We start from the raw sequence: 15,086 nt of genomic DNA on the forward strand, positions 1-15,086 counted from the left end.
CGTTGGTCAGTCTGTCAGTCAAGTCTCTTACGGCTAAGTGTCTATACCTATAGGTTAAATGTCTAATTATGTAACATAGAGTACCAAATGAATCAAGTTACTAAAGAATTATTTTTATTTTATATAAAAAAAACCGGCCAAGTGCGAGTCGGACTCGCGCACCGAGGGTTCCGTACTTTTTAGTATTTGTTGTTATAGCGGCAACAGAAATACATAATCTGTAAAAATTTCGACTATCTAGCTATCACGGTTCATAAGATACAGCGTGGTGACAGACAGACGGACAGCGGAGTCTTGGTAATAGTCCCGTTTTTACCCTTTGGGTACGGAACCCTAAAAAGAGGTTTTAAAACTTAAACCCTGTTTTGTTTTGCATACATTTTTATTTTAAAACACTTTATTTCTTCTTTTTGAAATTTGTTTTTCAAATCTCTAAAATATTTTTGTGTTTTATCCTTGACGTTTCAGTTTCGAACTACCTGCCCTTGTAAATTTGTTTAAAACGGGTCAATTTTGGTTGTTTTTAATTTTGGTAGTACCAAAGATTTGACTCAAGAAAATCTGTTCAGCCGTTGGAAATATAATAATTAGCGGATAGAAAATGCTTGAATATACATAGATGAATTATGAAAACCCAAAAAATAAACGACGGCCAAATCCTGAAAGCTATTGTTATAAGTTTATGACTCACACATGTATGTACACAAATTGTAGGTTTTCCGGATCTCATATGGTTAGGTAATAATATTTTGTGCAACAGGTACATAATAAGGGTTCTAAGAATTTAAGGCCCGAAGTTACGAAACGAGACGATGTCGAGTTTTGTAACAAGTCCGAGAATTTTAAGACCTAATTTGTAGGTACTGTTGCACACAATATTTCTTTCTAAGAAAGCAGCTAACAGCTCAAATGATAAATAAAGTCAAAGTAAGTACCTATACAATAGTAAATCAATTTTGTTTGTAGATCTTTGCCTAGAAAAAAAATACAATAGACTTTAGCGCCACCGCGCCGCGCTCAAGTGAAGTTTATTTAGATATTTGGAGTATAATTTACTACTTACCACTGCGTCCGTAGTCATCTGAAACAATACAATTTTATTAAATTAATATTTGGAGGTTAAAATAACTAAAAATGTGGATATTTCTTAGTAGTTATCATACTGCTCGATAGGTTATACTGCCGTACGTAGTAAAGCCACTCAATAAACGAAATAAAATTATAAAACTGATAATAATCTCATAAAGGGTCATAAATTTTTTTTAGGTTACAAGTTATTGAAGCTATTTTTGTTCCCAGTTTTAGGTATTATTGAATTGAATTGAATTAACTGTTAGTTAGCTTGGTATGGTATGGATTTTTAAATTACATTAAGTACCAATTGAAAAGCTAAATGTAAAACTTGGATACAATAAATAAAATGATAGAGCTTCATGAAGGATCTTAACTCGTGGGATCTTTCTTTTTTTTCCGATACCTGAACCCATCGAAAACTTATTTTTTAATCGAAAGGATTTACAATTGGTCCCAGCGTCAGGATCTGAAGGGCCTACCGAGAACCAACTTCGTTCGTGGTTCACGGTTCCCTATGGGATATCGCAGAAATTCAGGGAACTTCAAATATTATCGGCAGTTTATTTGCTTTGTTTATTCGGCCTTTTTCATTCTAAGAATAAATTTACGACCTTTTCGGCCTTTTTTGATGAAATTTATTTCTAATATCAATTCTTATGATGACAAACAGAATCACTTCTTAACTGTCCATCGGTGGACTTTATACCTCGTCCCTAGGGCCATCATACAAATTTCCCATTTTTAATTTGAACCTTGTTGTAAAGAAGATTAGGTTGACTTCCGTTTGTTTTAGAAAACAATGAAACAAAAGAAATGCTACTTAATTCAGTTAGTGTAAGGTTCAAATTAGATTGAAACAGAGTGTACATTGTAATGCACATTGGGCCTTTCGAGGTTATGTAATAAGGTTAAGAACTGTCAGTTAACAGTGTAGGCTATGGTACAACGGGTGACCCACTGGACTGGTCTATCTTGGTCCCAGGTTCGAATCCTGTCTATTATAACAGTACAATAGATGTGATTAAAATTAACCAAACAATATACAAAAGATGTTTTGACCTATATGTTTCGTCAGCTAAACTAATAAAATGAATTATTAAAAAAAAATATTTTCAACTTACCCTGACCGAAGACGACGGTCACAAATAAACAAAGAAGTCCAAATTTCCACGCCATTTTGGACCTCACAGTGGGCTGGTTGCTCACTGAAGATGCACATTAGCCGACAATCACACCTTTTAAACCAATCCTTGGTCACGGGTTGACGTGTGATGAATCAATTTATATATTAAAAGATATGCCGATAAGGTGTTGATTAAACTAAATTAAGTAAATGAACCGGAATTGATTGTTTAAGGTGTGAAGTTGTAAATTTTGTTAACGACGTAATCAATTTTAATACTAAACGTTTAGTTTATTCTTATAGGCGCACTGAATCTAAAGCGGTCGTATTTTTGTAAATATTACAACAACATTCTTAACCTAAGTTATAAGGCCTACTATACAAAACACGCTATTAGAATTTTGAATTAATAGTAAAATAAATGTGGTTCAATTTATTTTGTCTGAACGAAACAAAAGAAATGTTACTATGTTCCAATTGAAAATGGTTTAAATTACGAGGAATTAGTGCTACGCGTAGGACAGTGGGCATTACGAGGTTTATACTTTGGCAAAATAGAGAAAAATAGGGAAATAGGTTTATACTTTGGAAAAATAGAGGGAAAACGGGGAAGGCGAAGAAGGAGGATGAACTGGCTCTATAACATCAAACAATGGACAAGCATCAAGGACGCGGCCACGCTAACAAGACTGGCCAAGAGTAGAAAAGACTTTGCAAAGGTGGCCACCGACGCCCGCTAGGGCATGGTAGCAGAAGAAGAAGAAGAATACTTTGGCAATAATACGAATAAGGATTTCGAATTATCAGTGAACAGTGTTGATAGTACGCCAGTTTTGAGTTTAGACATCAAACTGTTGCTATATTTCTTTCCATTTACGATAGTTTAAACATAAATACATACGACTGGGTAGTTTTTCTCCCGAAGGAACGGAGACGGCAGAGTTGGACAAAGATAAGTTTTCATATCAAATGCTATAGATAAGTATGCATTCTGACTGCCAAATTTGTGCAGTTAGCGTGGTCAGAGTCTATATGCATCCAGTGTGTGAGCCTGTTTTTTGAGTTGTGTATTTGCTGTTTTCCGTAAATGATTTGTGACTATAGCGCCATTTGTAAACCATTCACTGCAATAATTACGTGTCTATCTATAAAATGACAACAGTTCTAAAAAAATGTCAACATCCCTATTTGGTTAAGAGCAAGGCACGGATTGCGGAGGTTGCGTTTAAATTCCTGTCGGAAGCGTTTTTTCCATTAATAATCTATTTTGCTATTTTCAAAATTATCCCGTTTTCGAAGTTAGCCCAATAATCTTAGCTGTGTATTTCTCTATAGCTGTGTACTTGTATAGATAAAACAAGTCTTTAACTCTTGGAGTCAAGGGCCTGACACTCTTTGATAGAGAAAAATAGTCTTATTGCGATTCCTATAAGAGGAAAGAGAAAATACTGCCATGATTTGTTCTTATCACCGACCGGGTGGCATTATAGGTAGGAGGCGATGGCGAAATACCGAAATGCCCAAATTGTATATGAATATTCTTTCTCTTACCCCCAGTCGCTCGGTGGCGCGTATTGTATATAGTATGTCTAGTACTTGGAGTGTTTCGAAATTTTCAGTATGGAAACAAAATTCACGATCTCAAGTCTATTTCTTCTTCTTCTTCTTCAAGTGCCTTCTCCGTCCCAGAGGTTGGCGACCTTATGCCTATATGCCGTTCTATCCGTAGTCATGCGAATTAGTTTTTCTGTACTGTCCACGTCTAACCAGTCTCTTATGTTCCTTGTCCATGATATTCTCCTTCTGCCACGTCCTCGTTTCCCTTCAATCTTCCCTTCAATTATTAGTTTTAACAAGTCGTATTTTGCGTTTCTATATATATGTCCGAAATATGAAGCTTTCCTTTCTTTAATAGTCTATTTACAGGCCTTAAATCCTCCTAAATTATACCAGGCTCTCAGATTTTTATTCAAAACGTAAGTGAAAAATGTGCTTTGTTTGGCCATTTTCTTGCCGTCATTGTGCAAATATTAAAAAGGGTTAGGGTAAAGGATAGGAAAGGGCGGAATTAAAGAAACGATTAGCTTTCCGAAGCGTTCCGTCAGCTAATATCGGGAACCTTTTGTGGAAGGGAGTTTTTCTCTTTCGCGGTTCATTGAGCAGAAGGCAACGATGTTTATTTTTTGTGTTTTTGGTATTGAATCGTTAATCTGTTTGAGAAGTTGTGTCAAAGATTGGGCCAAGAGCCCAAAATTTTTCCCGCTAGTTAGTTTTTAGGTGTATCAAAATCTTAACACACTTTGTGGAACAGAGAAAAACAGATGTCGCTCCATAATAATGAAGTGTCATTATACAAAATCAAAGGGGCCCACTGACTATCAGTCCGCAGGACGATATCGGCCTGTCAGTTGTTCGGAACTGTAAAATTTTTGTTCTAACTGACAGGCCGATATCGTCCGGCGGACTGATAGTCAGTGGGCCCTTTAACAACGTCACTATTTAAGAATAAATAATTCAATTTACTATTTATTTCAATGTATTTTTTGACGTTACAATCCTGAATTGATTTATGTGAATAGCTGACATTTTATAAAATAATTGATGTATATCACCTTATAAACTTGCCTAAAGTCGAATAAAACTGTAAATAAGTACCTACTATTGTGCCCTTACAGAGTGTCATGAACTGACCTTTTACATTGTAACACCTTATTATGTATATGGCAATGCAATCTTGAATAAATGACTAAATGACAAGTTATTTTTGACGACTGATTCTTAGAAATATTGTTAAAAGATACTTTTAGGAAGCAAACGAGCAGACGAGCCGCCTGATGGGACGCAGTCATCGCCGCCCATGGACATAAGCAACATCAGAGGAGCCACTTATGCGTTGCCCACCTTTGAGAATCCTAAATACCTGCTTCTTGAAGCACCCCATGTCAGAAACACCTCAGAAGGTAGCTCATTCCACAACTTGCACGTTCTGGGCAAAAACGAGATGCCCGCTTGTTCTTGGTTTGCCAAGTTTCAAGAAAGTGAGGATGAGCTTTGTTTCTTTGGCGGGAGGTGCGGTGGTAAAAACGTGACGGTGGCACCAGATCAAAAAGTTTTTCAGGACATTCCCCATTGTACAGACGGTAGAACAAGCACAGAGAGCCAACGTCCCTCCGATGGCTAAGAAGTTCCAAACATACTATGAGATCGGGATCACCAACTTTCTAATTTCAGAAAGAAAATTACAAAAAAGCCTATACAAATGTTTTCTCCCAAAGATAGAACAGAGAGCGATAATTTGTTGTCAATACGTCTGTGTCTTGGATTTGTCTAATCAATCACGAGCGGGAACGATTCCTTCGTGGATATTCCAGGAATTTGAGATAAAAAGGATATATTATGGAACAATGTGGCTAAAGGGAAAGGTTGGGAAGATGGATCGGTGTGTGGTAACTCGTGCTAGTATATAACTAATGAGTAGAAATGTTGTTAAAACTTTCAACCCGGTATTCACCGCCCTTGTACATTACACTTTGAATTTAGATTTAGTATTGTCATTTAGTCATTTATTCAATATTGCATTGTCATGTACATAATAAGGTGTTATATTTTATATAGCCAGTTCATGACACCCTGTAAGGGCACACAATAGTACAGTTTTTCTGTTCTATTAATTCTAATTTACATATTGTAATTAGGGTAACATAATAAAATTAACATATTAGCGTATCAGTGGTTTAGTAACCTATTAGTTAGTCTCATAAATTAATTTTGTAACTTCAACTATAGCAACGTCAACAATGCACCGATATAATAATGTCTGATTGAATTAACTTGTCAAATTATTATAATTATTATTTATTTAATGAATGTCAATTAATATTAAAGTGATGGCAGCAATATGTCAAGTTAACAGTCTTACACTAATTCGGTGTCATATTTATCTAACGTATTATCTTCCAGGAATGATTCGACTGTGTAATAACAATTTTCTATTAATAGGCTTTTCAGTTTAGACTTAAAAGTTTTCTCATTTAGTTCGTATTTGATAGCATTAGGGATTTTATTAAAAATTTGGATACATTTATACTGTGGTCCATTCTTATACATTGCTAAGTTAGGTCTAGGTAGTAGCAGCTTATTTCTATATTGACTTCTAGTTTTACACATATTGCAGTATTGTTATTTTGTGTTATATCTATTACAATATTGCATGAACAAAAGTACCTACTCTACATGCATTATTTATGGAATGGAATGTCGAAAATCCTTCACAATATCTGAAGAAAATTTCATACTTTAAAAAATCAGGGTCCTTAAATAGAATTCTAAGCAAAAAAGTGTTTTTTGTAATTTTTTAAAGTATTAAAACCTATATACTTTTCTTCTTCCTGCCCTTATCCCACGTTATGTGGGGTCGGCACAACATGTTTTTCTCTTCCATTCTCCTCTATTTTTCGTCACCTCAGCACTCACTCCTTTCTCATATCCTCTTTCACACTACCTATTAAAACCTATATACATTAATATATAAGTATATACCTATATACATGTATGCAGGTGATGATCTATACAAATTATTTATATTCCTGATCAAATTATTTAGTATCCTTACTCCTGAATATGATAGCGGGTAGGCTCGATAGTCGCTAATATGCAGTAAAGCGGTGTCAGCATGGTTGCATTTTTATCACCTGTCACTATGCCTGTCACTTCCGCACTTACATACTTGTTAGAACGTGACAGGCATGGTGACAGGCGATAAAAATGCTCAGCCCGCTGGTCGAACCTGCATCTTTCCTTAGCTTCGTATGAAATGTAGATATCTAGTAATTATAATTAATTGTGTGGTCTGAATGTTTTTTTTATATTTCAAAAGTTGTGTTACAGAATATTACTACTAGTATTGGACTTGAATAAAAAAGAAAACTATTATCTCTTAAAACAAAAAAAAAGTTAGTTTCAGTTCCAAGTATGGGGAACCCCCAAAATTTATTGTTTTTTTTTTTGAAAATCTTAATGCGGTTCACAGAATACATCTACTTACCAAGTTTCAACAGTATAGTTCTTATAGTTTCAGTGAAAAGTGGCTGTGACATACGGACGGACAGACAGACATGACGAATCTATAAGGGTTCCATTTTTTGCCATTTGGCTACGGAACCCTAAAAATGGGCCTCTATATTTTTTCTTCAATTCCAAACAAATTTTATTAAAGACTTATGAAAACTAATTTCTTTGTTTTCCGTGTACAAACAGCAACTCTCCCAACCGTACATCTGTGGACCTTATTACCAAATCCATAAGGTCCACGTGAGGTCCACCAATGTAAACAGGGTTTGCGATGGTACCCATCTAATTTTGTAGCACCAAGATATTAGAGCGATCAATCTGCCGAACTTGACGTTTTCGATAAGAAATAAAGAAGACATTTCGGTAATATAATTTAGATTACACAACATATTTTCTCTCCTATAATCATGATTTAAATAAAACCCGGCCAAGTGCGAGTCGGACTCGCGCACCGATGGTTCCGTACTTTTTAGTATTTGTTGTTATAGCGGCAACAGAAATACATCATCTGTGAAAATTTCAACTGTCTAGCTATCACGGTTCCTGAGATACAGCCTGGTGACAGATAGACAAACGGACAGACGGACAGACGGACAGCGGAGTCTTAGTAATAGGGTCCCGTTTTTACCCTTTGGGTAAAAATAACTAATTAGTTTGGCACTGAAATATGTACCTAGTAGTTATTGGCCTATCTTTATAGTTTAATCACCACTTCTGTTTTAAATTAAGAAGGCACACCAGACATTATGGTTTTTTAGTGTAAGTATAGGTAATTTATAGGTACTCAATATATTTTATTAAAACAATGTAAAGTACTTAGATCAGATTTCACTCACTATTGTTTTTAATCGCTTTTGGCGACATGTTTCGGATTCGTCGGGAATCCTTCCTCAGGCACGAGTGTCCGCGGCGCGGGGAGTGCACGGAGTACAACCGTCGTGGACACTCGTGCCTGACGAAGGGTTCCCGACGAATCCGAAACATGTTGCCAAAAGCGATTAGAAACAATAGTGAGTACTGATCTAAATATTTTGAAATATGTCTCACGATAGTTTAATTTCGAATAACGTAAAGGTTTTATAGTTGTGTCAGTAAGTTTTGTCGGGTTCATGATTGCTCCGAGCAGTAATTGAGTCACAAGTTTAAAGAGTGAAAAAGAGAAGTATAATATGCGTATGGACACAGATGAACTGAAGATGAAAAAGAAAACTAGTGCCCACGTCAATTCTTGGGATTGGTTGCCGGACCCCAGGCTTCCATGAGCCTAGGCAAAATGCCAGGAAAACGCGAGGAAGATGATGATTAGACAGATAATATGATTCATGACTCGCCGCTGTCAAACAACGGTTTTAATAAGAAGACAGCGAGAATTCTGTATGTAGGTAGTAGTATCATCTCTTTGTGTTTTATTACCTACCTCTAGTTCACTCCACGTCGGAGATGTAGATGTAGATGTAGTGTAGGGACGCCCGGCCGGAAGCAGGCGGGCTGTCGATCACGTGTCGCGTTCATTCAGCCCAGTTCCCTGAAGTTGGAGCTGCAGGTTACTGTCCCGGCGGCATTCACTCACTGTTCTCCTCAAATCTTCTTGTTTTCCTGCAGAACAAAAGGACATCTTTAAGTTCGACATCCTTTAGTTCGTTCTCTTTCAGTGTGTCTACCGAATGTATTATATCGCGTTGCCGCATACATAATGCACTCTGCTAGTGAGTGAAAGCTAGTCTCCTTCTTGCCACAATGTGGGCAGGAGGCGTCTCTACTGATATCCATTATCCACTCCACGTCATATCATAAAGTACCAAACACATTATATTGTTATTTACTACACAACTCGGACGCCGACAACAAGAAGCAACTCACAAGAACCCAGAGCGTACTTACCTTAACAAAACCAGTATATCTTAGATTTCCATATAAATATAGTTGCATCTAATCCAAAGACCAAGTTATACTTGACGAGGTGTCAGATGATTGGAAACTGGTTTGAGAAGAGACTAATCTTGCAAACTCCAAACTTGTAAACCGCTTACGCATTGTTTTCTGGGTAAACTCGTGTTCGGCGCATAACGTCGCAACGAACCAGATCACTTACTCTAATGCTGGAAACAGTCCTCGACCGACGGTCAGCGCTGACCGTCGGTCCTGACCAAATCCAATACAATCACGCGCGTACCGTCAGCGTAGCTGTGTGCGCGTTCATAGACTTGCATAGATATATATAGCTACGCCCAGCGACGGTCAGCGCTGACTGTCGGTCGAGCACTGTTTCCAGCCTAAGAGACGCCTCTAGATGAGGCATCCGCCATGCAGTAATTACACTGGTGCCTCCATACTTATTGCATACTAACTTCTGCCCGCGACTTCGTCTGCGTGGATTGATAAAAATGATGATGATCATTGGTACAAACTATCCTTCGTCCTTTCCCGGGTCTCGCGTTTAAGCGTGAAGAAGCAACAGACAGGCAGTTACTTTTGAATTTATGATTTAAGTAAATATATTAGAAATGGGAGCAGGACTTAAGATTTCAGTCCACGTTTACAATCCATGTGCATGTACATTTTAAAACCCACCTAAACAATGTTATAAACAATAGTTATGTCATAACAACGTAATAAAAAAATGTTTTAAAGCACACCTTGAAATAAGACAAAACAGTACCTACAAGATCAAACTCATAAGCAGGCATCGTAAGCTGCGAGCGAAATTCAATGGATTTCGCTCGCAGTTTACGATGCCTGCTCATAAGATAAGAGGTAACACAAGGTGATCTTTAAATTGCGTAATTTTTTAACAATTTTGAAAAGCGAAACGCTATATAATATTGTCTTCGGTTACCGCGATAGTTACTCATGAAATAAAACTATGAAAACGGATTATATCGCGTATATTGAATTTATAATACATCCCGACGTTTCGAACTCTTTACAGCGTTTGTGGTCAACGGGTGACGGGTGACGGGGGTCACCCGTTGACCACAAACGCTGTAAAGAGTTTGAAACGTCGGGATGTATTATAAATTCAATATACGAGATATAATCCGTTTTCATAGTTTTATTTCACTTCGAAACGCTATACTTAAATGTTTAATACGCTAGTCTTTTATAAGTAAAGGAGCCACTGCGTTGTCACTGCCTGGTTTTATTAATCAGCTTGTGAATTGGAGTCTAAAGGGTGAGTCTATGATCAAAGGTGGCGAGACGAGATACATTCCTGCTTAAGAGTAGATAATATTAAGATACTATAATAGCATAGGTAATATTATCGTACAAACATTATGGTTGGAGAGCCGGCAGTAAAGTTTCGAACCAACGTGATACCGCGATGAGATGCACAATGGTTTTCCATAAAAGTGATGCTGAGTCCGAATTTGATAGTCTGCCACGGCGGAACTGGCCGAAAGTACGAAAAAGATAGCCACTTCCGGTGCGAAAAAGGGGGGGTCATTTAACCCATCTGATACTGCAATAATAGTTATGGCATCAGTTAGAAATTTACTGGTAGATACAGAAAAGCGAAATCTGCCAGTATGATTCCTGCCGGAAGTGCTTGGCATACGCTCTCAAAGGTGACCATCGGGACCCCTAAATTAACCCATCTGATACCAGCATGAAACCAATTCCAGTCGGTAGATATGAACCTTCTATTCAGGAATATATAAGTCTGCCAGGGCGTTTTCAGCCGAAACACCTTGACATACGAGATTTTGTGGCGCAACATCCGTGGTACCCGTATTTCGGAATTGTACATATTACGGACATTTCAAATACTGCAGGCTTATTAATTTATTACTCTATGCTTATATTTGTATATTATTACGTTATTAATAACATATATTTCAAATTTATTAATATACACAATATAATTTGGGCATTAATTTAATACCTGCTTACGGCTTTGTACTTCTTTGTTTGCCTTATAAAGGTGCTAACAAATTAGCTACCGATATCTTTACAGTTGATAGTACTCGGCTCCTGAAGTATATGTAAGTATGAAACATTATAGGTTTTATGATGTTATTTTGAGAAAATTGGAAAACAAATTTGCTTTGTAAAAAAACTCTGTTAATGAGATAATTAAATGAGACCTCATTGAACAGATTCTAAAACCTCTTTTAAATATAAAACGTAACTGGCCACTTCACGTTGATAAAATAAATCAAATGACACGTTGACAATGACATTTAAGACAAACAAGCAGTTAAATACATGATGATTATTTTTTAGATATAATTATAGTTTATTTATTTTGTTCGGTAAATAAAATAAAAATTATGAGAAAATTTCTTAATTTCTGTTAAAAGTTAATTGTTCTAGTGTAAAGTACCATCTCGTAAAATTTCTGTAGCTAATTTTTTAGCACCTTATATATAAATAATAAAATAATTTTAAATTACAATATCCTTTATTTACCAAAATGAACAAAATTATTATTATTACATACTTATTGTAAACGGGTGTGAAAAGACAGGATTTTCAACGTCAAGGACGATTTTTACCAATAATCCAAATATGACATGAAATGTGATATTTTACATCATTTTTAGGGTTCCGTACCCAAAGGGTAAAGACGGGACCCTATTACTAAGACTCCGCTGTCCGTCTGTCCGTCTGTTCCGTCTGTCACCAGGCTGTATCTCATGAACCGTGATAGCTAGACAGTTGAAATTTTCACAGATGATGTATTTCTGTTGTTATTTATAAATATTGGGAGTATTATGGGTACTAGGCGAGGATATACATACATACTTATATAGATAAATATATACTTAAATACATAGATAACAACCATGACTCAGGAATAAATATATGTTTTCATCACACAAATATATGCCCTTATCGGAATTCGAACCCAAGACCATCGGCTTTGCAGGCAGTAAGTAGGCCAGACCGGTCGTCAATAGATTAGTTATCTCAATTTGTAGTGTTATAAAACAACACCCTGAATGTTAAACTACGTCATTTTTGCGTCAACGTCAAGAAATGTAGGGGAGAGGTGGGAATGACGGTATACTTAATGTTTCAAGTCCAATAAAACTAAAAATGCTATTCTTTTTAAGTTTTTGTTATTTTTATTATTATCTTTGGTAATCAGTCTTTCATAATCAACACTTACTAGGAACTCTCTAGTTAGATAATTAAATTAAAAATAAATTAAAATGGCCAAAAGTGCCTACTCTCCATCTTGCCCCCCAGGTATGGTAAGATGGGGGAACCCCTACCGGACAAGATAAGAATGATTCATAGAAGTATTATATTTAGGGCCTAAACAAAACTTCAATTTTTGGATATTGGGTCCATCGTCTAATACCTTCTCACGAACTGTTTTACTTTTATTTCTTAAGTCATCTGAGAGACAGAAAATGTGTTTACAGCTAACATGTACCCCATCTTCCCTTTATAACAGCATCCACCGCTTTTTTCTTGGCCTCTAACCACTCTCCTCTATTTGACTTTCTTTTATACTTTTTCACCGTTCTACAAGAGAAGAATAAATAAATTCAAATCCGCAATTCTTCATCAGTTTATCACTTTAAAACTACGGCCGTCAACCCTATCTTGCCCCATGTGCCTAATGAAATTCGAAAGTAAAAAAAACCGTACTTGAAACCAAACAAGTCCTCAGCTGTTGGCGTGATTGCTGGGCCATATGAATAAATTAACAGTATATATGTGCTGGTGATAATAAGGAAACAAACGCAAACCAAATAAAACACAAAAACCGGTCAAGTGCGAGTCGCGTTCCGTACCATAATACCATTACGCAAAAAACGGCAAAAAGTCATGTTTGTTGTATGGGAACCCCACTTAAATATTTATTTTATTATGTTTTTAGAATCATTTATGCATCAATTGTGCATTACAGGTAATGAATACAGGTGTTATAAACAATTAGTTATAGTTTGTTGTTATAGCGGCAACAGAAATACAACATCTGTGAAAATGTCATCTGTCTAGCTATCACGGTTGATGAGATACAGGCTGGTGACAGACGGACAGACAGACAGACAGCGGAGTCTTAGTTATAGGGTCCCGTTTTTACCCTTTGGGTACGGAACCCTAGAAATAACAAGAAATATGGCAAAAACAGTTTTGTTGCAAATAAATAATTAACGACACCATTTGTCTAGCCGGTCACTGTGCGAACTGATTGCCATGGTGGCGACGCATCGTCATGCACTAACGGGATTCTGATGGTTGGTCAGTCGTGTCGCCATATAAAGCCGCTACCCCGTCTTACTCGTCTTGCCCCTCTCTCCCCTACATAAGAGTGATTAGACACACCAAATAGGTGAAAAAACGCCTCAAGCGTAAAAGAAACCACCAAAAATCATTTTATGTCGCATTTCAAGCCTGATTTAGTTATGAATACTAATACCCCCTTATTCGTAAAACTTTACGAGCCTTAATTAGTTAAATTATGTTTTATCCTTTTCTTACAAATACATAAGTCAAAATGACAGACAAAGACAAACGATTCATATAGCTAATTCAATGACTATCACACATAATAATCACATTATTTAATTTATTTTAACTTAATTTATTATAAATATATGTTATTAATAACGTAATAATATACAAATATAAGCATAGAGTAATAAATTAATAAGCCTGCAGTATTTGAAATGTCCGTAATATGTACAATTCCGAAATACGGGTACCACGGATGTTGCGCCACAAAATCTCGTATGTCAAGGTGTTTCGGCTGAAAACGCCCTGGCAGACTTATATATTCCTGAATAGAAGGTTCATATCTACCGACTGGAATTGGTTTCATGCTGGTATCAGATGGGTTAATTTAGGGGTCCCGATGGTCACCTTTGAGAGCGTATGCCAAGCACTTCCGGCAGGAATCATACTGGCAGATTTCGCTTTTCTGTATCTACCAGTAAATTTCTAACTGATGCCATAGCTATTATTGCAGTATCAGATGGGTTAAATGACCCCCCCTTTTTCGCACCGGAAGTGGCTATCTTTTTCGTACTTTCGGCCAGTTCCGCCGTGGCAGACTATCAAATTCGGACTCAGCATCACTTTTATGGGAAACCATTGTGCATCTCATCGCGGTATCACGTTGGTTCGAAACTTTACTGCCGGCTCTTCTACCATTATGTCATATTGACTATGCTTGTGTTGATTTTATTATAAATTTTGTACATCACTGTTAATTAGTAGATTGTGTTACATACATACATATAATCACGCCTATTTCCCGGAGGGGAAGGCAGAGACCACGGATTTCCACTTGCTACGATCCTGACATACCTCTTTCGCTTCCTTCACTTTCATAACATTCCTCATACACGCTCGCCGGTTTAGGGTGCTCTCGACCTGGCCTTTCTTCAGGATTTCCCCGATCTAATCAGAGAAAGTCCGCCGACGTCTGCCCCTTCCAACTCCCGTTTCTACCTCTCCCTTATACACTCTCTTTGTTAGCCTTCTTTCACTCATTCTTTCCACTTGTCCAAACCATCTCAACATACCTTTCTCAATTTTTGTAGTGACAAAAATTGAGAAAGGTATGTTCTTCGCTCAGTCCACACTTTTCCCTTATCACACTGTTCCGAATTCTATCTTGTAATCTCACACCACACACACTTCTCAACGCTCTCATTTCCACTGCATTCACTTGGCTCTGATGCCTCTTCTGCCATACCCAACTTTCGCTACCATACATAAAAGTAGGCACCAGCACCCCTCCGTTGTGTTACAAGGGATCAAAATGACATATTTACGGCGAGGGCGTACATTGAATCCTGAACGAAGAGAAGGATTCTATAATCGAATCGTGAGCGTAGCGAGGGATTCTATAATAGAG

The 15,086-nt window shown here is 36.9% G+C and overlaps 1 protein-coding gene and 1 long non-coding RNA gene across 3 annotated transcripts in view; one reads left to right on the forward strand and one right to left on the reverse strand.

Moving 5' to 3' along the window:
- LOC134747452 (dystrophin) overlaps window positions 1-15,086 on the forward strand; it is a 628,976-nt gene that overhangs the window by 225,196 nt on the left and 388,694 nt on the right. The gene's annotated exons all lie outside the window — the stretch shown is intronic.
- Window positions 935-2,278, reverse strand: LOC134755068 (uncharacterized). Its single transcript, XR_010129008.1, has 3 exons — window positions 2,196-2,278; window positions 1,064-1,081; window positions 935-974 (listed from the first exon to the last, which is right to left on the reverse strand). It is a non-coding gene; the product is annotated as an uncharacterized LOC134755068 (long non-coding RNA).

Source organism: Cydia strobilella, chromosome 1, assembly GCF_947568885.1.
Source record: "Cydia strobilella chromosome 1, ilCydStro3.1, whole genome shotgun sequence".
In the NCBI taxonomy this organism is placed as follows: domain Eukaryota; kingdom Metazoa; phylum Arthropoda; class Insecta; order Lepidoptera; family Tortricidae; genus Cydia; species Cydia strobilella.